At 39.4% G+C, this 24,793-nt stretch overlaps 1 protein-coding gene across 1 annotated transcript in view; it reads left to right on the top strand.

Annotated features, from left to right (window-relative positions):
• Positions 1-24,793, top strand: part of ZNF804B (zinc finger protein 804B) — a 241,968-nt gene that overhangs the window by 4,803 nt on the left and 212,372 nt on the right. The window lies entirely within an intron of this gene.

Genomic DNA, 24,793 nt, shown 5'->3' with positions numbered 1-24,793 from the left:
CATTGCAGACACTAGGAAATAATGACTGTTTAGTTGACACTGAGCCACAAGCATGCTGTTCCAGCATTAAAGCAAGTGTAACCAGGGCTGAGTAGCACCTTGTTACTCTCTGTAGCAGATAACAACACTGGGCGCTTGGAAACCTCTTAGAAAATTTAAGTGTGTTTGAGGACTGAGGGACCATAAATAGAGAAAAGAGGGCCATGGCATGAGCAGCTCCCTCCATCTGCCTGAGCCCAATGGGGAAATGCTAGCACAACCGAGTCTGCCACAAAAAATGCCAGTTTTGTGTTTGCCACCGGTGAGGAGAGATGTGTGCCGAGCACAGTTGTCAGAAAGCAATTTAAAGGCTAGACATGGTGAATGTGTATCATGTGAAATGTGGTCTGGGTGGCAGCAGGTTAAAAGGAGTATCCACTGTCTATCTGGGTGATTAGCTGGAAGACCAAATAACTCGCAAGTTTCTGATTGTAAGAGAGTCATCCCTCAGCACTGTGGCTGTACCCTCAACAGCACTGAAAGCGGAGAGGAAGGGTATGCTCTAGACATTACCAAAGAAAATGCATGGGAAGTAAAATTACAATTAAGAAATATTGTATAACAGGACCAATAATGAACCAGCAGCTCCAATAAATAATCTGGTTTTGGGTAGTTTCTATGAAAGGAAAGGGGGGAAAAACCTCAACTGTGCCAACAAAATAATGTAGAAAGAAAAAGAGGGAGAAATAGCAAAGAAAATGTAAAGTGGTACTTTCACTTTTCTGTGCCAAAAGTCTCTGGCAGCTGCCTCCAGCAGAAGTGGCCACCTGCCAGGGGGGATTCTGTGCGCTCCGCTGAAAGCGTGGCGCTGGCTTACTGAGGTACCTGCCTTACACAGACTAAGGGAAGGCACTCCTGCTTAACTATTTCTAATCTTATTGACTCCGGGCACTTCATGTCTCAGAATGGGCTGAGTGTGTTTCCTACCAACCCTAATGCCTCCACCATGCTGAAGAATATGAGCATTCATGCAGCCCACACTTAACCTTACGGTGACCTTTTTTCCTGATTTTGTGGTTCCTATTACTGTGCTTTCTGTGCATTTCTGCAACATGTAAGAGACGGAAAGAACTTCCAGAAAATATGAATGTGTTTTTAGCCACATGTAGCCTTGCAGCTCATGCCTTGTACTAAACCTGGTTTTGTGGTATGCATCATTTTAAAGCATATTTCATTTCTAATTCAGTCAGTGGGTAGTACTTTGTATATAGCATTGAAATTAAATTTAATCATCTTCAACTCATTTCTGCTGGGGCCATTTCCTTCACTCACAATTAGCAGTAATGTTAAACAGGTGCTTTATGTTTGACAGTGCCTTTCCAGCATTCTAATATTTTTATTGGTCCCTCAAATGAGTTCTTAAAACCAGATCGATTTCTCTCTTATTTTGCATGTGGCAATGCTTGTTTGTCCATTGCTTCCAGAGTTACTGCTGTTACATCCATTTGCATTCTCGCTTTCGGTTCATACACATTTTACTCACCCAGAGCGTAGCAATTTAGGTTTTGTTTTTTTTTTTTTATTCTGCACTGTGTACAAGTTTGAAAATGGATGTAGAGACCTAGTGTTTGTGAAACAGGTGCTCCCTCGGATAGTGGGTTGAGCTGTTAATCAGGCTCTAAGCATTAAAGGCTGTTCCTCTGCCTGTTCCTGCCCTGCTTTCTGGACTCCTGCCCACATGTGCTGTCCATGGTAAGCACTTGCCTGCCTGCGCTGGGGAGGATGCTCCAGATCCTTCCTCTGGCTAAATGAACGTTTTGTTTTGACGACTTAACGACTAAATAAAGTGACTAACTTTGTTTATTCAAATACTTTCATCTGAGATTAGATTCCTTGCATAAAAACTGTGGTCAGAAGAACCTCGTGATCTGAATCTACTTATTCCCTGCCAGAAAGGATTTGCAAGAGCTCCCTGCAAACCGTTGCTAAATGGAGAAGGAAAAGAAAGCTTTTAAAGACTGGACAGAGTGTAGGCACTTTTTTCCTACTTGGGTTTCCCTGATGGACTGTATAGCCGTTGGCTATAAGGCTTGGGGCTTTTTTCGTTTCGTTTTTCTTTGGCATTTAACACCAAGAACCTTTGTTAAGTCTTTTGATTACATCTCAACTGATTACTTTAGAAGACTTAAGCCATCATGACTTGCAAATGTCATTTTTCTCACTTGTATTAGGAAATCTGTGGGGTGTATTAAGAAGAATGTGGAAAAATATTCCCCTGGGGAAAATGTTGACTTTTCTGTGGAAAAAAGTAGAAATTTGAAATGTTTTTATCTGCCTGCTGAAAAACTGTTATTTTAAAATACCACTGTAGTACACTGTGAGATATTTAGTTTTGCCGCTTTATGTGTCTATCCACCTGTATAAGCCTGGCTTCTTATATGGACCTATCTTCCATGATGCCCTCAAGGTCTTCACTCTGGAAGACAGTGCATCACATTTGTTATAACACACAGCAGAAGCTGTAATCCTTTTGGAGCTCAAGATTTAGGATCTTGCTGTGAAAGTTCTTTACACTTACAACAGTAAAAAAAAAATCATAGATCAGGGATAATTTATTTAAAAGGTCAAATTAAGTTTATTACAAGGTCAAGTCAATGTCAAAGAGAAGTACAGATGCATATATGTGCCTGCGGGAACCAGAATTCCCAACCTAACATGCAGTACCATTAAAATCCAGTTTGTCCCTCCAAGGAATTAAGCAGTTTTCACTGGGGAAAAAGTCATTTTGCAAACATATGTGCATGCAGAAGTCCATGCATGCAAACATTTCTGAATAGCAATAAGAAGAGCCTTTAAAAGAGCTCTTTAGCATTCACATCAAGAGTTGCAAACACTGTTTTTTCAAGATTCAACCAGCTCTGCTGTTAGCCTTTGAACCTTCAAAACTCTGAATGAACAGTATTAAAATAACGTGATTTATGATGATAATCTGCATAGGTGATACCAGAGGCAGCTACTGTAATATTAGGGATAGATATCCAGAGTTCACTCCTGCATTTCTGTATTTTATGTGGGCACATATCACTGCTTGTCTTGTACAATCAACTACTGCACATGAGTAACAAGATTTGTCATGGGGTATGTACACATGCCTGAAAATGCTGTTCACGGCTCAGAACGTATTGTTCTGTACCCAGTCGTAAGACACTTTAATGACAGCTTTTTCGTTTTTTTTATACTAGACTAAATTTATGTGCATACTGGATAAGATGTAAACATCATCATCAAAATTTTGTCCCAGTTTCATAGTTATGCATAATGATAATTGGCAAGCTGGTTCAAGTAAAGAAATAGAACTATTGCCGGGAGATTGCATGCAGCTCTGAAACAATTCATACATTAATCAGCTCTAGTTGATATCAATTTCTCAATTGATGTTTTCCCTGGAACACATTCTAAAACAGATTTAGTGCATTTGTGTCAACAGAAATATTCTGTCTACATTCTGCTCAGACTGAACTGGAGAGGTGTATTTGATGTTGTTGAAAAAAATTTCAGTTGTAATCGGCTGTAAATCTGCAGCCTGCATTTCCAACTTAGATTGTAACATGTTAGGAAGGCTTGTGAAACTAGACTGGAAAGCGTAAGGACAGAACTTCCTAAAATACACCCTTTGATAGCAAAATATTTGGTAGATGGGATTTTTGGGTTAAAATTACAAATGAAATCTGTACGAATACTATGATCAGAGGGTTTCCTAGAAATGCAAACTCTTATAGATATTAAGGTGTTCAATGTATTTTTTATTTTCAAAGAAAGTTTTCATATTCAGATTTTTATAATTCTAATTTTAGTAGGTTTTTGTGGGTTTCAGAAGTGATCAGTAGAAATTATTTGTCTATACCAATCTTCATTTTTCTGTGCTAATCATTACATCTTCAGTGGAAGTATGACTTTCTGTGACGTGTGAAAAGATCTGACCACTGATTTTTTTATTTTGTGGGGCGGGGCCTAAGAAGGAGCAAAAGGTGTATATTCATGCCTCCCTATGTTAGACATTGGAAAACCAAGTTCAAATCTTGATATTTTGAGCCTGTCCTTGAGCCCTTGTCTGTGATTACAAGAAGCTTCTGGTGATGCATTACAGGTTGAGAGGGAAAGAATCTGCAGTGATCTTCACGTCGGTTGCTTGGTGAATATTGTGGTCCAAATTGGACTAGATAATTATAAGGATTTGTCTGTGTGCGAAAGGCACTGCTTACTTCCAGGTGCTGGAAGTAAGCCGGAAGGCATTATGGTGTAGGAACAGAATATCCAGGATGGCCACAACCCACATGGCCACAGGTCTGTGCCAAACAGCAGCTGAGAGGCGTACCCATCATCTCAACACAGGGAGTGGCTGCCTGGTCTGATAAGCACCAGATCAGAAATTGTTACATAGCTATTGAGAACTTGTTTAAAAAGTGCAGTCATGCAGGCCCCCATAGAGCAAAAGACAAAAACTCACAATGTGATGTGTATGCAAGTAGTTTGTGAATACCAAATAATAAGTAGACATCCCGTAAATGTCACTGAATACATATGCAGCTTGTCCAAGCTGTCTGAATGCGTAACTGCAGTCCTTATAAAGCCATACTGCTGCACTTCCTTGATAGAAGTCTAAGGTTATTATGTTGTTTGCAGCTACATGAATGGACGCTAGCATTTCCCTTCTTCAATGTTTCAGTATACACTTACTTCACTTTAAAGAAAAGATAGCAAAACATATATGAAAAAATAGTTTAGTCAGCCAAATGAAAAAAGATGAGGTTGGTACTATATACAAAGATTTCAAATTTTCATTGGAATGATAAATATATCCTTGGCTATTCAGTGTGGCAAAAAGGCAATGTAAGGAAGGCTGAGCAAAGTTGGAGCAGTGATTTACTCACAAAATAAACAACACTTTAAAAAAAGTTCTGTTTCTGGGAGTGAGTGATAAATTTTTGCGGTTACTAATAATCAATAGAAAAATCACACATGTGTGCTCTTTGATGCAGACATTGTATTTGTATCCTATAAAACAAAAATGACATTGAAATAAGTGTTGAATATGTAAACTTGCTGGTTTTATATTTTGTTCATCTCTTCTGCTGAAGACCTGTTTATCACCAGGGTATTGTATACCGTGTGGAATGGGAGTTTTTTATTGGGTATATACTGTACAATATATGTGTTTTATTGCTTAGTATTACAATAAACATATTTTAGAAGTTAAACTTCAAAAAATACAAATGCAACATTGTGGTTATTTATCTCAGAAGTTAACCCTCCCCTAAACATAAACAAAAAATGTTCTCTAAATTTATTCCCTAGAGGACATGTCTTATTTGAAAATGATAACACTTGGTGGAGAAAGGTACGCCTTTCATTTTGGCTAGGTTAATAAATCTGTGCAGCACAGGTTTAGAGCTCTCTTCTTATTATTGGGGAACAAGTTTTCATTCTGTGAAGTTTAAAAAAAAAAGAGTATTGACAGCATTGGGCTTTTTATTATATAAAGCAGATGTGATGGCTCAAACAGAGGGTTATATCCATATGCCATATTATGACTTCTAAGGGGGAAAGGAAAATAGAGCAAATAAATTTGGTTTGTTTGGTTTTTTTCTTTTTAAGTTTCTTTTTTGACAGTTGTCTGCTATTCTGGATATCTATTCATAATATTATTTCTTCACCTTAAAGAATCACTGACGTTGTAGGTGATTGAATTTGATATCTGTGGGTTGTGAGATCAGCCTTTAAATGTTTATGTTGATTTGCATACATGACAACTTTCATCAGTAGAGATCATTATAAATGGCAAATTGGAAGAAGTTAAAATATTTGTTTCATTGAAAGGGGTTTAAACAAGTTTCCAGAATGACTTGACAGAGCCTGTATAATCTTCACAGTCAATAAAACCAAAGGCAGAGAAACGTGCTTAAAATCCATAGCAAAAATGTTTTGCTCCCACTGTCTGTTCTTGAGGACTCACTCTTTAAGCTATAGCAAATGAGGCTTATTAGGTATGTACACTTAGAAATATTCCAGTAGAAAAACAGCTTTCAAGGCTTTTCTTTTTAAATCTGGAGTTCATCTGTAAACTTAAGTAATAAGGATCTTGAATGCCTTTTCCCTCTACCCAAATACAGTTGCTTATCCCAGGCTTTTGCCAAAATATGTTTCATTGCAGTAATATTGTCTTTCTGATGCTCTGACTAGCACTGTCTGAAGAATAGAATTATGATTAAAAAAGTACTTGAAATATGTATTTTTAGAAACTATTTTAACTACTGTGATTTATCATTGTACCAAACAATACTATAACCTTGGATAATTTAAAAAAAAAATCCCAAACCCACCAACACTCCAAACCATCCCAAACCATGCCCCCAAACATAGCAAAATAATCAGAGGTAGCAGGTGAGATCACCATGAATGTGATGAATCACCAGCAGCCTTTCTTCCTGTGTCCGCTCAGGTAAAGTTCAGATCTTGACCTTCCACTTGCGTGCCAGCTGTTATAGAAATCCTAACTGGCTTCCTGATTGCCTGTTAAGAATAAGAACTGATTAAGAAATTGTAGCACCTTACGCTGAAGAGTTTTAAATATATAAAACATTCTGAGCTGTCTCCTTACAATAAAAGGTATGGCTGCTCATGTTCTATGTTATAAAAGAATCTCCATTCTTTTCTGTCATTGTTATGTACTTTCTTAGCTATGTTTATGCTTCTAACCTCTGGCTAATAAGGATGGTGACTGTAAGCATTAGGCATTAGATAGCCTTAAAAAGATTGATGCTTTTGATTACAGCATACTATAGGATAAATTGTAGGGTTCAAATCTCTTACTGAGTTAAAAAGGATATGTGGTATCTGAAGAAACACAGAGATGTCAATTTTCTACTTGATGGTACTAATATATTTTGATAAGATCTGCATATTAAGAACGAGCCCTCAAGTACAGTGATTTAGTACTGCAATTGTACACTGTACTTCACAGTGAGTAGAACAAACAATAAAAATATCAATCCTTCCCTCTGCTCCGAAGGACAGTGAACAAAGACATGTAGGCATTACAGCTGACAGGCATAGAGAGGACTTGGTTTTCAGAAGTGACCGGAAAGAAGAAAGGAAGGGGGATAGTAAATGTGAATGGGGAGGTTAATTGCAAAGTAAACGAGTTTGCTACAGAAAATGTTGAGGCTCAGATCCTCAAAGGCTATGTGTCTATTAGTAAACAACACCAGGGAATGTGCCAAGCACTGGAGCTTAATCAGCTAAACTATGAATTTGTGAGCATTGTTTCTAGTATGCTTGTGGTGTCAACCAAGTAGCACTGTTCCAAACATTTCTTGGATAGGGTTTGGGAACAAGGATAGGGCAGGGACCATTAGCAGCATGCAGTTTCCATTCCAAGGAAGTTTAACAGCACTGACATGGGCTGTTCGGTAACAGCAGCTAAAAGTCTTCCTTCTTTTTTTACCAGGCTTTGAAATCCCTCCCCTATATGGAACTCCAAACCACCTACTGGGAACATTGCCCTTCCGCTGTTGTTCCCCAAACTATAACTGGACATTGAGAGAATGGTGGGTGCCATAAGTCAAAATTTTGCTGGGGAGCATTGTAAAAAACCCAATATTGACAGTTGTGTACTAGTGCTTGAGCCCATGTCCTGGCTCTGTTTAGTTACTGGAATGAGTGTAGCCTGGGCTCCAGCTCCATTAAGGATACATGGAAGACAGGACTGTATCTTGGAGTGTGTTGGGACATCTGAAGCCTGAAGGGTAGTGGCTGGATCTCCTGACAGCAATCTGGTGAGGGGATCAGACGGAGTGGCTGGATTTTCTCACAAATGCCATTACAAATCTCTCTCGTGCTCCTAACAGTAAATGTGATATGCATATGCTGACTGAATGACAGAAAGTTCAGCTTCACCACTTGGGCAACAAACTTCAAACATAAAGAGCAGGTGAGAGGATATTGGTGAATCATAATGAACTTCTTGGAGTGCTTTCTGTAGTTCCTTCAAGCATCCTTAAAATTCACAGGGAGCAGAGGTGCCCAGTGACTGTCTGTTCAGGGCAGGATTTTAGCTTGTATAAATCAATGTATTTAATTGATTGCATTTTCCAAGGCTGATTTATGCCAGCATGGATCTGTTCCTCAGATTTTATTTAGATTTTATTTAGTAAGTAATCTGGCTAAAGTTAGTGAATATTAGTTGCTAGGACCTCCAGGGCTGAGGCATCACTGTGATTCAGTCACAGAATTTCAAGTAGAAGGGAAATGCAACTATGCTCCAAAAATGAAACCTTGTATATTTTTGCTGGGCTCTATACAGTGACTGTCTGTTCTGTACTACTGAAATACAAACAATGCTCGTTAATTACAAACCATACTGCTACAGCGTGTATATTCATACAGTAAGTATAACACCTTTCTTGTTATGGAGCACCTCTTTGATTTGCACACTTCCCTGAGAGCACACAGTTTGACTCAGAACTTGCTTCCACGTTCCTTATCCTCATAGCAGATAGATGTTCATTAAGAAGGACAATTCTGGGGTTATTCACTGTGGGATGGTGTTATGCTATATATTTTAGATGCTCATCATAGTAACATCAGTGCCACTTGCTTTCAGGACCCAGATTTCTGGTTGGAATAAATCAGATCTAAGTAAAAGACACATATGAAGCACTTTTTATCCTTCCAGCAGAGAAAAAGCTCCACAGAAGTCAGTCGCAACTTTTGCTGAATTAGAAATGCAGAGCAGTGCATTTTTGAAATGTGAATTAGTGATCAGACTTAATATCCCAATATTAATATTAATCACTAAACTAGTATTATCTTAATATCTGAATATTAAGCTAATATCCTGTTCTCTGCTGTTAAAATTTTTGTGCATCAGTCAGCAAGTGACTAGGCCAGTTAACACCAGCTGTTGACGCAGTGAAGTGATTTGTTTCCTGTGGAGGACAAGTGTAATTTTCAGGTTTCTTTTGGAATCTAATGCACAATATTTTATTAGCAATATAAGATGGATTTTCTGGGTTTGTATGTTTAGCGGCCCTGTTAGGGATTTCTGTTTATTTCTTTTCCTCTTAGGTTACAGTGTTGCCACGCTGGTAATTTCCTCTAACATAATATGTACCAGAAACCTGCCAACAGTCGTTATCTGTAAGGCTGCTCAAGGAGGAATCCTGCTCTTTAATGACTTCAGTGGGACCCTGCCCTTGGATGAAATAGGAGAGCTGGCATTTATTTCCACATAAGATATTCTCTCTTCACAAGAGCAGAGAGTCACTCTGCTGTTTCAGTTCTGCAGGTGAGTGCTCACCAGGGATGTTGTGGGGATCTGGGTGACTGCAGGTCACTGAGTGCTGGGAAACTTCTGAGCTTGATGCTTTGCTGGACAAAAGGGATTGACCTTTGGGTAGTCTTATTCCTTCGTGTTGTTGATGCCACCATTAGGCAAGTGAGAGATGGAGGTATCTTGCTTCATTATTTGGAGCTAGTAAATATTTCCATTGTGATACTAAGTGATGATCTGATGACTCTGGAAAATTACTACTAGAAAATTAAGCGTGGAAAAATGACCTCTATGGGGATGCCAGAGGTTTTGTGAGGCTGCTTCAGTTTCTCTAACTGGGGTGGATCTATATGATAACTCTTTGCTGGCCTTCCTCTTGATACGTCCGCTGGGAGTGCTATGCTACATACCCTGTGGTACCTACTAGTCCCTGCTGTCTCGGTCTCTGTCCAAAAGTTCAGGAGGAAACTTGCAAGAGGACATGGAAGATGGAGCTGTGAAGCGCCGGGTTGTTCATTCTGCCTTTCTGAGATGCACTTGGAGTTCATCATGGTTCAGCAGGCTGGGGTTGATGTGGAAAACTGTCTCGGGAAGGAGAAAGGGACAGAAAAAAAGGAGAAGCTAAATATGGGAAAATACATGTTTTTTCCATTGGTTTTGTTTTCATACTGATAGCATGCTAGATGAAAGGTATTCATCCATGGCCACAGGTCTGCAACATGACGGTAGATCTAAAATAATTGACAGAAAGAAGTAAAAGCTTTTGAAAACAGAACTTTGGCAATTGTGCGTGAGGATATTTTTGCTTTCTCTGTATCTGGTTAATGATCTAGTGTGCAGTTGCAGCTGGAAAGGGACTCAGCTCTCTCACTGTGATATTTAGCCTACTGGCACTGGTTTAATCCCACTCCCAAAACAATTGAAACACAGATACAGGTTTCATAGGATTTTAGTTAATTTATGTGTAGTTAGTCTGGATGTATGCATGGGTTACAGGCAGTGTAATGAAGAAGGGTTGATCTTAGTATGCAGATAAGTGAACTGCCTCCCTTGCATGACTGTAATCCGAGTGTTTTTATTAGTGTGTGTAAACTATAAATTGTTGCTCTGTTAGCACACTGAGTGTATTTATCACAAACTGAAAGTCTGAGAAAATGCAGCTTTTGTCAGCAAAAAATGAAAGGTTCCCCTGTTCAGGTATGGTGCTGAGAATGATTTTGCGTAAAGGAGGGAATGAATCAGTAGCTTTTTCAGTTGCAGGAGCACAACTTTTCATGGTAGGTATGTCCCTAGGAAGTGTAGTTTTTAGGCAGGCATGTACAATAATTTATGTCTGAGCCATTTGTTAATATTGGCAAAGTGTCACAGGTGCTCTGAGTGCTTATGGCAGGCTGGGGAGAAGAATGCAGCAGCAGGTTGCTGCTTCATCCCCACACCGAGGGCTGGCATTTGTACACAGCAAGAGGTCGGAAAGGTACATTATTTTCCCCTGTAACTAGTACAGGAATTAATCTGTTCTTCTCATAGTAGTTTCAAGGAGTTTTACTGAGCTCGGCTTTCATGATTTTCAGCAAAATCTCTTCTAAAAATGTTGACAGAAAATCCTGTCTCCTATGCAACTCCTCTGCCATATGCAGTGGCATATCTTACTTATTCTTTGAACATTTTATGCTTCCAGGGGGATTTAAGAATAAATACTACTGCAGAGTACAAAATTAACATATCAAATTAATTTTGTGTTATACACACACAGTGATGGAAAATGTCAATTCAGGGCTTGATCCTGCATATGCTGAAGTTGAGAAGATTTCTTGGTGTTATTTTGGTTTGTGATTGGCACATAAAGGTCTTGAATTTTTTCTAGTTGTATAAAAGCCCAAGTTATTAAATGAATATAAGCATAGTATATTAACAAAAAACAATGGCAAATAAAGAATACAGTAGTTTTTTTGTAAGGAATATAATACCAAGTTTCTATGAACATTTTTGTTTTTCATGAAGGACATCTGCAGTCCTATAATTACTTTCTAAAGCAGAAAGTCAGTCAGATCACTTTCGGATCATTATATCATCTGTGTTAGAAAGTGGTAATTGGGGATTACTGACAGTTTCTATCAGGTTTGGCTTGCCGGCAAACAAGGTTAACATAAGTGGTCGTATAGCTGAGTTCATTTTAAATGATCTTTAAGGTTGAGATGTTAAGGTTGAAATGCCTTTAAAGTAAGCTAAACGCTGCTTGTGTTTGGAATGTGATTTGATGTATAATTAGGTTTCTCCTATGGAAAGGTTAGAAGTTGTAATCCAATGTTCAGAATCTACAGCAGAAATGTGTCTTGTTAAAGTTTAGAAATGTATAAAACTTAATATTAGCTGATTTTAAAGATTTATGTGCATGTAATGGTGTGGGTATGGAAGATACTGGATTTTAAGCAAAGAAAATTTTGGATTATGCAGGATATTGTAAGTGATGTGAGTTCATACCCTGGGTGGTGGGGCTGCTAAAGAATGTGGATTTGGGCAGTTGGTATGATAAACATGTAGAGAAATTTATTAGGGTGAAGGACTGTGTGTAAGACTTAGGATACTCAACAATATCCATTATAGTGCTTTTAAAGACGGTCATACCTTTGTTAATAATTTGTCATTTTTCAAAATTGAACAAGCTTAAGACATTGTAGAGGCTGGTTAACTAATTTATTTAGAGTTTTTGTGACAAATAATTGACTGTTTCTTTTCCCCCTTAATAAAGAGATATTTGCAGCTAGTTTTTTTTTGTTGTTCTCTCAAAAGAAGAAAGGATCAAAATGACGGCAGTGTTAGCTCAAAATTTAGGCCAACATCTTTTGGCTGTTTTGGAAATACAGTGTTGCTGTGTTCTTTCTTGAAGGGAAAACAATGTCTTTTTCACATGCAGAATGACTTTCCATGCTAAGTCAGCTTGAATTAAAGTCACTGAATGTTCTATGGCAGAAAGAGCTTTGAACCTAAATTTCATTTTAGTCTTCCTTGCTGCAGTCTGAGGACAGGAGGAGGAATGTGTAGTGTTTTCACAGAATGCTGGAAATCCTGTAGACATCCGACCGCCTCCCTTTCCCTCCCTTTTATGCATTAATTTAGTAAAAATACATTCAGGAAGCCTGGAGAAGGGAAGGACAGAAGGAAGGTAGTAATGAATGCTGTATGAAGGAATGCTCTCTTTGCTTCCATTATCTCTCCCTGGTTGTTCCTAGAAAGCTATGATGTGCTTTGCTCTTACAAATGGCTCAGTGCAGAGTATACATACATGGTAAACTGGCTAAGTGGAGAAGGGCAAAGAGTAGAAGGTGAGGAAAGGGAGGTACAAGGAGGCAAAGATGACTGTGGCCCCTTCCTCCAAGAAGCACCCTGTGCAGACAGGGTTGTGTGACACAGCAGCAGCAGCAGTAGTAGTTGTGAAGCTCTTCCATTAATCTTGAGGGGAAGTGGTGCAAGTAAGAGGCAAATTGAGGGGGTAGATTGCTTCCTCACTATGAACTGGTTGCAGAAAGGAAAGGGACACTCCTTGAAGTCAGGGGAGTTTAACGTGTATGTGCGTGTAGACTCTTTACAAGATCCAGTTTCTAAGCCACAGTATGTAAGTATTGCTGCCATCTTTACAAGATATATAAATAGGGAAAGGAAAGTACATTTTCACTAAAGCTGGAGAAGATGAGATCTAGTATTCTCCTGATAAAATGTGATACTGTTATTGGAGAGGGAAGGAACATGTGTGGGGAAATGAATGTGTAAGTTAAAAATGTATATTACATTTCTATAAATTCATTTTATGTTAATATTAACAAGACTAATAATTTCTCACATTAATATATGAGAACAGCGTCAGTAATTTTTGCCTGGGTCCAGTGGCAGCATACCTATGTACTCCACTTGACACATCCTGGCTCTGAAAATTTTAATGAGATTTCTTCCTTTTTCAATCTGTGAAACTCTCTGTGCACCTAAATGTCTAGCTGGTACCCGACTTCAGAAAAAAATAAGAATACATTGACCTTGTATGATCTTAAGAAATTTCTAGCAGAATTAGTTGGTAGTCATCTGTATCAAGCTTGGAATAGTCTAAAAATGGCAGACTACTGATATCTTTATGTATTATTCAAAATAATTAGTGCAAGCAGTCAGTGTCACATCAGCTGCTTTGAGTTCACAAGGTGAGGCGCAGTCCCAGGCTGGGGCCATACAGCCTCCCTCAGCACGGGTCTGTGCTTGAACTCAGAAGTCAGAGTCACAGGTGGGACTGACTTGTATAGGTGCATTTAACAGCAAGCATCTTTGAGTGGCTTGCTGGCTGAGATGGTACGGAGGGGTGGCATGTGATTGTTTCTGACCATGTAGGCATAATTTTATGTTATTTAAAAAAAAATAATCCACTATCTCTTAATCAATGGGCAAAAGAGAGAGTAATTAGATTGTGCAGTGTTTGCATGAGAATAAATGAGTAAATTGCATTAAGGAAACTCCCTGTAACCGGAAGTACTTCTTTCAAGCATAAGTTAGTTAATAAGCATAAGTAAGAGTAACGACATCTGGGTGTTGGTTTCTAGGACCACAAAGAATACAGATAGTTTTATTTACAGTTTCTGGTTTTGTAAAATCTACCAAAACAATTTTTTTGTTGTGATAGGCTATACTTTATTTCTTCACCAAAAGATTAAAAAAGAATAAGGAGAATAAATATTAATGGGTATTACTACACGTAAATGGATTATTCATGTAATACTACATGACACATATCCTGGTAATGAAGGGACAGGGGTATATTTGCTAGCGTGGTGTCCTTAATTCTGTCATTTATAATGATAGGAAAGGTAATGAAAACTACTTGTTGAAGACAGCTCACAAAAATGATAAGTGAGAGCAAATAGGTGACACATTGGGAAGAAGAATTCCTGGTGGTTAGAGATGACAGAGGAGGTCTTATGTGCACTATCTATTGTGGCTCTATGCCTACCTCCTGAATAACTTTAGCAATTCAATTAACCGATATGAGCCTGTGTTTCATCATCTATAAAACACAGATAATACTTACTCACCTCACAGCATCTTAATAATTGATTTTTGTAAAGTGCTTTGTGATTCTCAGATGGAAAGCACTATACAAGTGTCAAGTATTATTATTATTGCTACTAGTACTAGTAACAGTACTTGGCATTTATACTGCTCTTGCCTGTTCACAATGCTTTAACATTAACTAATGCATTCCTACAGTGTCTCTGTGAAGTAGGTACCTATGTACTTTTAGAGATGAAGAAATTCAACAATCATCTAGCTTTTCCGTTTTCATGGTGGATGTAAGATTTTTTTTAAAAAAAGATCAAAAAAATCCTAAAGGACAAAAATCTGTGTGATGATTAGAGCGCTTGTGGGAGGTTGTAGATTAGGTTTGGAGTTTGGTCACGGTTAGAAGGACACAGAACATGGCATTCACAATTTCTGGACAAGTTTTTTTACCACTGAACTCTGTAAAAGCCTTCCTTCTCTAACTGTGTTTCTGAATGCAAAAGCCTAACAATGTTGCTGTGTGTCCATCATGCTCTGACCAAGCCTCTTCTTCCAGGCACTTCTGAGCAATTGTACCTGGGTTCGGCAAAGCTGAGGAGCTCGGCCAAGAGGTCAGAGCTGGCTGACAGGGAGTCCTGGGCATGTTCAGAACTCTTGGCGCTGCTCTTAGACCATGTTTCATTTCAAACACAGTTTTGATATCTCCAGGCTTAGACTGATCAGGAAGTTTTGGATAGTATTTTTGTTGAAAGGCTTAAAATCTCCTAAATTCTGTTTTAGGTGCTTAAGAGTTTGTGTAGGGGTTGGGTTTTTTTGTTTTGTTTTAACTTCACTAAATCTGTCTTTTAATAATAATCTATGATTTTAAATTTTTCTTTTTTTCCTGTCTATCCGCACACATTTCTTTAGTCTGTGATATCTTGGAAAACTCGAATTCTAAATTGCTCACCCATCTTTTTCAGATCAAATTCCACAGTAAGAAATAAATATTTATCCATGATTCCATTGCTGCTTTTGGTGTGGGCTCAACTGCTACAGATATCATTGCGTCTGGAGGTGCTCTCTTCAAAAGCAGCTAATTTTCAAGATGGCAAAGTGTCTTTGGTTCACAGCAGCAATGAGCTCCAAAGCTCAGGCATTCTTCACAAGTTCAACAGGTGTCTAAACATCACTTACTGGAAATGCCATGTATCTGTTGCTGCACACATGGGCAGAGATGATATGAATGCATGGTGTGGACTCAAGCAGCAAGCCACAATTTTAATGCACTTAAGATATAACCATAATCAGAGATAAACTCTGATCAGTGATGTGGATATAGCATGATTATACTAACACACTGTACAGGGTGCTAAGATATTCTGGTCTGTGCAGAGACCCCTTTAAGCAAAGAATTAGGATATGTGATCTGCTGTTCGGAATCCTTTTCCTAATGCTTCACAGGACACCAGCTGCAGTGTGATCACGGGCTACAGCTTAAGGCCTTATCCCATGGTTTGTCTCTGAGGAACCTTCCCCCCTATGGACAGCCTCCAGTGGACTTCTACCTGCAAGAGAATGAGATGTAAATAGTTTTCATTGCAAACAGCTTTCAGGTTTTTTTTGTGCAATCAAAAGCTGAAATCATATTTGTGAAGAAAACTCCTTATTGGCCACTGTGACCCAGGAGGCCAGTTACAGCTCAGAATCACATATTTGGGATATGTGTAGTCTGGGGAGTGGGGAAGACTTGGTTTTGAAAACAGAAGTTCAATCGTTATTCATACGCAGACAATCTCCATGAATCATTTATGTAGCTCATGTGTAAAAGAGAGCAAAATGTGACTCAGCGTTTTGTGATGAAAAGCAGATACCCAGAGACATCTTGGTTTGTTAAGTGTCGCATTCCCAGGCCATCCCTAATGAGAGCCTTGGAAATCTGTAAGTAAATGTTTCTTCCTTGTATCCTAGACATTAATGGCTATCAATAGCAGCAGGCTGCTGAAGTCAGCTTAAATGGCAAGAATACTTTTCATGAAAACAGTAATGGGTAACAACAGATTGAATTTGAAATTCAGTGCAGGCACATGCTTCAGGCTTGCCAGAGAGGTGAGCTGTCTAGAGACCTCTGCGTTGCTCATGATGGTGAAAAACTGGAAAATGACTAATCACAGAGCTGGTTAAATGTGCAACAGGCAGGCTTGAGTTCTGTATTGGGACAGTCTTTTTGCTTTCTGCAGACTGGCAGTTACAGGGTCCCGCTGCCTCCCTCAGCAGAAGAAAGGCTCCAAGAATTAATGAAGTATTATCCATAGAAATCGTAACATAGGCCTAAACAGCAAGACTGTCTTGTGCCCCATACGTGCTCTGCATCTTCTTGCTTCCTTGCTTTAGCTCACCAGTGGAACAGCTCCATCTACTTGTACTGCCACAGGATCTGACTTTCTGCTTCAGAAAAGGATTTTTCTGTAACAGGTGGCTTTCATATACTGTCTATCCCGAGTTTTAGGGGTACTATCTCAATATCTTATTGCACCTTTTGAAAATAAGATTCAGTCTCACAAGCATTAACTGAATCAATAGGATTACCTGCATGAATAAAAGTTAAAGCATTACTTAGAAGCACATAGCCAATGCAAATCATTAATTTTGGTATAATCCCCATTTCTACTTTTAACATTCTCCATAATTTCTTTTTTGGACAAACTATCCCCTGTCTTCAAATCAGCTATATGCAAAAATGTTTTTTAACAAACTTTAACACATCTTTTTTGCATATAGATAAAAATTATCTGAGTTATAAATAGTATGCAAGTGTTCTAACTTAAATGAAATTTCACTTTCAAGCTTGTGCAATAAGAGATTTTAAAATTTCCTGTATATATGGACATACAATGTCAAGGTGTGTCATTAAACTGCAGAAAATAATGTTTAATATTTTTCTGAGGCTACAAAAGAGGTTTTAAAATTTGTTTAATTATCTTAAACCTCCTTTCAGGTTTAAACTTTTGAGGACAGTTTGGTGCATTAGAAGATCCCATTTTATGGAGTGAGGTGAAATGTAACTGCACCAGGATGTATTTCTATGGCTATATTCTGTGGTGCTTTTAATTTATTTATTTTTTTAATATGACCCCTCCTCCAACTGATCAAAGGAAATTAAATTAAGGCACGTATTTCTGGGTAATTATTTTTAAAATGTACACCTTGAAGGAAACCTCATGCAGGCAAGACTAACATATGAGTGCTAGTAGTCATCTGAATGTTGAATTTAGTATTTTTGGTTTTAAGTTGTGTAAGATTTTGGGGCAGCTGTTAATGTACTATATAATAAAGATAATTTGGCTGTTGCTTGTGTACAATTCCTAACTTAGCTCATCATCTTTCTTTAGCTTAAACAACAGCATATCTGCATTATATTGATGGAGTCCGAGTGCTTTCTAGGAGAAAAAAAAAGGGGCTGTGATGTTTTGTACCTTTTTCCTTTCCAGCAAGTCTTGAAACAGGGACTCACTCATCACTGAAAAAAAGTAATTGCTGAATACACAGAATATTGAATGTTATGAATAAGGGAAGTTCTTTGTGCCAAATGTCCTAGACACTTACAGACAGGATATTTGGTGGTCATTGAGTTCTTAGAAATGAACAGATGTCTAGATAGAAACTACATGCCCAGAATCTCACCTCGGCTCTTCCAGGTTTATACCCATGTAGCCCTGTTGATGTCACTGCTGTTTTTCAGTAATGACTATCTCTTCAGTTTGGAGAGTGTGCCTTGCACCTTACTGGTATAACATACATCAGGGTATTGTTATCTGTCTTTTAATGTGGCATACTTATGCTTGTGAAAGAATATACTTATACCTGTGAAAGAATACTTATGTATGTGAAAGAATATGGGGTGATGCTGCTGTACGAATCATAGTGGGCATTTTTCCATTTTCATGTGGCTTTAATTTCAGCATCTCAAATTTGAAGTATTGTAATCCATGAATGAGTTTTTTTGGAGATGTTACTTCTTTGTGTAGGACAATTGGTATTTAAAATGTAATCGTTAAAGAATTCTAGTGCATCGTGTAACTACTTAAAAGAGGTGATTTCTGGGGTCTACATTTGGCTTGCCTGAAGGGTAGCATGTTTCTATTTTACTGTAGCTTTGTCCATCCTACAGCTGTAGCTGTGCTTGTAATGACAATCAGGAATTCCACCAAGATGCTCAATTTTTTTCACCCATGAAGAAGAATACCTAGAACCCTGAAAAAGTGGCAATAGTCACAGAGCTCCCCAGGACTTAATATCACATAATAAGTTTATACCAACTAGTTACATCCATACGCACAAAACACTTCTGACTGTATATACATTTCCTCTGGATGTGTGCAAATCTCCTATACACTATCTGTAACTCTTAGCAGGCAGGAGAAGAGCAGTAAGGAGGTACTCTAAAGGATTTAAATTGCTCTGGAGCTGGGAAAGGAGCCTGCTTCTGCCTGTGGACATAATCTGAGAACTGTACAACATCCTTTTATTGATTCTTTGTAAGGCATGAGATAGAGGAAGAATATCCAACCTTTTAAGACAGGGTAACATACCAGGAATCTTTTCAAGTGATTCAGCTAGAGAATTTTGCCCAGTAGAGGTAAGAGCTGTTCCTCACACTATTTATTGTCAAGGATTTACAACAGATACGACATAACCTATTGGTGTTTTCAAGACGCAGCTTCCACAATTTTAAAAAAAGCACTAGAAGCAATAAAGTCATGCACATAATTAAAAATTTCTGTGTGTATTAAATATGTTGTTCCATTAGAAGAAGCAGTTTCATCTAAGTTTGTCATCATCTGCTAGGTCCTGGGTAGTTTACATAAAATGGTATAGCAATTGCAGGTTGATTCTTGATGACAAATGCTTAAAACTCTAGATCACTGTGCAGCACTAATCTGTCCCTTGGCTGGAATAGTGTTGGGAAGAAAATAAATGGGAATGGGGAATAAAATCAGCTCTCATCTCTATAGGCGTTTCCTAATATTCACATATTTATTGCCATCTTTTCTGTGATGGGGTAGGCAAATTTCCAGGCTGTTCACTGGAATCATTTACATCTGCTTTAAATGCTTACATAAAAGAAATAAAAATGTTGAGGTTAGTTATAAGAATCCATATGCCTAATACAAAGCACTGTAATATTAAAATGCACATAGATCTTTTTTCCTTTTTCTTTCTTTTCATCCAACTCAAGGGATGCTTATCTGACTTATTGCATATTGACTGATATGAAAAGCTGTAGAAGTTGCTCGAATTTAAGGTCAGTCTGATTTTATTTTTCCTTCTGTGACTCATCTCTAATTGTTCAAAGTCTATCTCTAGTTACATGCTTGAGAACAAGGTTACTAACCAGTGCTTTAGAAGAACTTACTCCAAGACATGCTTAGGGTCATAGAATCATAGAATCATAGAATCATTAAGGTTGGAAAAGACCCTTAAGATCATCGAGTCTAACCGTTAACCTATCACTGCCAAGTCCACCACTAAACCATGTCCCTAAGCACCACGTCTACCCTTCTTTTAAATACCTGAAGGGATGGGGACTCAACCACTTCCCTGGGCAGCCTGTTCCAGTGACTGACTACCCTTTTGGTGAAGAAGTTTTTCCTCATATCCAACCTAAACCTCCTCTGGCACAGCTTGAGGCCGTTTCCTCTTGTCCTATCACTTGCTACTTGGGAGAAGAGACCGACCCCCACCTTGATACAACCTCCTTTCAGGTAGTTGTAGAGACCAATAAGGTCTCCCCTCAGCCTCCTCTTCTCCAGACTAAACAACCCCACTTCCCTCAGCGGCTCCTCATAAGACTTGTGCTCTAGACCCCTTCACCAACTTTGTTGCCCTTCTTTGGACATGCTCCAGCACCTCGATGTCCTTCTTGTAGTGAGAGGTCCAAAACTGAACACAGTACTCGAGGTGCGGCCTCACCAGTGCCAAGTACAGGGGCACTATCACCTCCCTGGTCCTGCTGGCCACACTATTCCTGATACAATCCAGGATGCTATTGGCCTTCTTGGGCACTTGAGCACACTGCTGGCTCATGTTCAGGCAGCTGTCAACCAACACCCCCAGGTCCTTTTCAGCCAGGCAGCTCTCCAGCCACTCCTCCCCCAGCCTGTAGCGTTGCATGGGGTTGTTGCGACCCAAGTACAGGACCGGGCACTTAGCCATATTGAATCTCATACAGTTGGTCCCGGCCCAATGATCCAGCCTGTCCAGATCCCTCTGTAGGGCCTTCTTACCCTCCCGCAGATCGACACTTCCACCCAGCTTGGTGTCATCTGCAAACTTACTGAGGGTGCACTCCATCCCCTCATCCAGATCATCAGTGAAGATATTGAACAGGACCGGCCCCAACACTGAGCCCTGGGGAACACCACTTGTGCCCGGCCGCCAGCTGGATTTCACTCCATTCGCCACCCCTCTCTGGGCTCGGCCGTCCAGCTAGTTTTTAACCCAGCACAGAGTGCACCCATCCAAGCCGTGAGCAGCCAGCTTCTCCAGGAGAATGCTGTGGGAGACAGTGTCAAAGGCCTTACTAAAGTCCAAGTAGACAACATCCACAGCCTTTCCCTCATCCACTAAGTGGGTCACCTTGTCATAGAAGGAGACCAGGTTAGTGAAGCAGGACCTCCCTTTCGTAAACCCATGCTGGCTGAGCCTGATCCCCCAGTTGTCCTGCACATGCCGCATAATGGCACTCAAGATGATCTGTTCCATGACCTTTCCTGGCACCGAGGTCAGGCTGACAGGCCTGTAGTTCCCTGGATCCTCCTTCCGACCCTTCTTGTAGAGTGGCGTCACATTTGCTAGCTTCCAGTCATCTGGGACCTCCCCGGTTGACCAGGACTGCTGATAAATGATGGAAAGTGGCTTGGCAAGCTCCTCTGCCAGCTCCCTCAGTATCCTCGGGTGGATCCTGTCTGGCCCCATAGACTTGTGAGCATCCAGGTGGAGGAGCAGGTCGGTGACTGCCACCTCTTCGACAACTGGGGCTTCATTCTGCATCCTATCTCCATCTCCCAGCTCAGGGGCCTGAAACTCTGAGGATGACCAGTCTGACTATTAAAGACTGAGGCAAAGAAAGCATTAAGTACCTCAGCCTTCTCCTCATCCTTTGTGGCAATGTTTCCCTCCGCATCCAACAAAGGAGGGAGATTCTCCCTGACCCTCCTTTTGTCGCTGATATATTTGTAAAAACATTTTTTGTTATCTTTAACAGCGGTGGCCAGTTTAAGTTCTAGCTGGGCCTTCGCCCAGCTGCTGGGTCATTAGCAATCAAACTCTTAAGTGAACACCCATCCTTCCTCTCCCCCAGGCTCAGTGTAAACCAAACACGCAGCCTGCCGCTTCCTAGTCTCCACTTCATTTATCTTCTCTGTGGGTTACTGCACTCTGTCCATCCCAATTCCTCCAGACAGGCAATGGATGGCACATGAGAAAGGTTGTGGTCACGTGTGTAAATGTCTCTGCCAGCTGATTTTCCCTTCTTATTGGTAGTCCTCTGCCCTGCTGTGAGTCATCTGCAGGCCATGTCACGGTCCCTGAGGGGTGTCCCTGCTCCTTTGTCACGGAGAGCTTCCTTCCAAGAGTGCATCTCCAGCTGTGCCCTTGTGGGCCTTGTCTGCAGCATGTCTCCCACCCCCAGCAGCTGCTGCCTGAGCAGAGGTGCTGTGTGCTCCCCTGACAGGTGCTGTTTTGGTGTGTGAGGGGAATTGTGTGTCTGCAATTGGTTTTTGTTGGCACACGGCAGTTCATGGCCTCATCTCACACGTCACCACTGCAGCACCCTGCTAATTAAACCCCGCCATTTATGCCCAATGCAGTGACATACATCAAATTCCTTCTTAAATGTCTTTCAGAAATAAACTGTATTGCTAAGTCTCTATTGGACTCCCCATCTTGCAGAAGGCATGGCTACTGCAGCATCTGGCAGTATGGTTCAAGGCAAAACAGAAACCTGCACCTGGACTGTTGCCAAGCTGCTTGGTTGGCAAACACATCTTGTCAAGGCTGGGGTACTCGAAGTCTGTTTGGGTGCTATAAATTCCTTTTTTCCATGGAATCAAACAAAGCAGAATTGAGAATTTTTCATTAATTTCTTCAGCTGGCAAAGTCATTGTAACCATGTTTTCCCAAAAAGCACAGTGTTTTGTTTTGTTTTGTTTTTTAAGAACAACAACCCCCCTGACCTTTTTTGCTAGATCTCAAATATATTTGTAGTGATGAAAGAAGTTCTAGCTTTGCCTCATCCTATCTTCTTTTCCTCTCTTCCCTCTTCTCTGGCTCGCTGGGTGAATTAATTGTTTATGGTGAGTGGGATAGTTCCTACAGACAGAGGAATACAGTTACAGACTCTACCTGGGATACTTAGTTGTGGAGTGGGAGATGCTGTTTGCTCTAAACCTGGTAGGGTAGGGTTTTCAAGGATGTGCAACTGAATAATACTCTGAGCCATTAGCTTTTCTAGAAGGTGTCTTCTGAAAAAAGATATTTTACCATGGAACAAATTCATAGTCTTGTTTTGTAGCACTGGAAAAAAATATGCAAGATTCTTCTTCCTGTGTCTTTATGTATTTTTCTTGTCTGGTAAATCCCATGGTCTTTATGAAATCGCATATGTTTTCAGTTAGGTATGTTGTAATTTCTTTATGTTTTTTTAAAATTCTTCCAAGTGATTCCATTATGTGCTTGTAGACAGAGTTAAGCTCGATGTTATTTGCTATCAAACCAAGAAATTGAAGTGGGATGAAATCAGAATAACATGAGTTTAAAGTTTATGTATTAAAGTAAATAGGAAACATTTTTTGTCTGTTAGGCTGATGGCAGAAGTAAAATTAAATTGAGCCACAGAGTACAGAAGAGTAAGATTAAATCTGTGATGCACTGTGGTTTGTGAGTGGAAAAGAATGATTCCTGCATATGTTTTACAACATCTGAGTGGAAACACTGATTCTGCAGCTTGGAATAGGAAATACAATCAGTGCAGCTGAAGCCAGCATCTATTTATCTTAAATTAATCATTCTCAGAGTAGGCAGTTGATATGCTAGTGCTGTGGGCCATCTTTTTTACATTCATGCAGCACACATTAAACCAAAGAACTGTTATTGTAGGAGCTGAAATATATTGCAGCACACAGATTGGAAATGTTTAAAAATACACTAACTCTTTCCTGTATGTTCAGTTGATAATTAAACTGTATTAATAATTTTTCTTTTAATACTTACAATTATTAGACACTTGGAAACAGATATACTCACAAAATTCTTACAGTTTTCACAAATGTAAAAATTCATTTTAAGATCTTTAAACACAGGAGAAGAAAAAGCAGCTAAAGGTAGTTTTCAAGCTAGAGTATTTTTTAGTTTATTTGAGGTTTTTAATTCAATTAGTTTTATTTCTGATTTTCTCCAATCTGGAGACAAACAAAAATCTGAGAGTTGTTTCTAGTTGCTTTTGAATTTGCAGGGAATTGGATAGGTCAGGTCTGAATCTCACACTCTGGATCGAGTAAAAGAAGGAAAGTTATTATTTCTTGCGTTTCAGTTTGGGTACATATAGTTTAATTCAAGAACAGAAGAATTCAGGTGATAGCAATGCTAAAGAGAGACCTGCCTTTGAGGCACAGATTCTCCAAGGCATTTAAGTGTTTCATTTCATTCTAGGACAGAGCCTGAGGTTTTGTTGGATTTGACCTCAAATGTCATAGGAGAGAATGAAATAAAAAGATAATTTACTGTTTCATACTGCAGATGTAGTAATTAGAAGAAACTAAAGAGAAAAGTCAGTCATTATGTGAAAAGCAGGAAATGAAGCAGGCAAAATTTTCTCTTAAAGCCATCATTTTTTTCTCCTAAGTATTGATGATATCTGACAGTAATTGCCTGCCAACCAAAGTACTACAACTAGAGTCTTATCTTATTTATTTTTGTTGATTCTCATACTATCACAGGTTTTTTATTCTTCCTCCTCCAAGTATTTATTGTTTCTGGTTTTAAATCAAAGCTATTTAAAAAAAAAAAAAATAGTAGGATTTAGAGATCCTAAATGGCTACTTTTTAATGTTGTTTTAACTTTTAATGTTTTCAGCAGCTTTTATTTTATCTGTAGAGTATGACATGCAGTATATAGACAAATACTAGCTTTACAGCAAAATTTGCATTTGGACTCTGTAAACTCTTATAGACCATTCAGTCTCTTCATATGCTGGCCACTCCTCAGACACACCATGCTGAAGCACTTCTGAAGGACTTGCCACCCCCACCTCTAAGCTGGACTTTGAAGTGACTTCTTGTCTGCTGTGATGTGGTGGTTTAAACTAACTTGACATTCTGTGTATTGAAGTGCAGGTAAGAGTGCATTCCCTCTCTGTAACCGTAGCTTAGCTTTGAGGGGTGCCAACATGCAGGTCGTGGGCAGTA

Source organism: Nipponia nippon, unplaced genomic scaffold (assembly GCF_047370975.1).
Source record: "Nipponia nippon isolate SJK-2023a ecotype South Korea unplaced genomic scaffold, ASM4737097v1 scaffold_1, whole genome shotgun sequence".
NCBI lineage: Eukaryota > Metazoa > Chordata > Aves > Pelecaniformes > Threskiornithidae > Nipponia > Nipponia nippon.
This window is presented reverse-complemented; position numbering and strand designations above follow the sequence as displayed.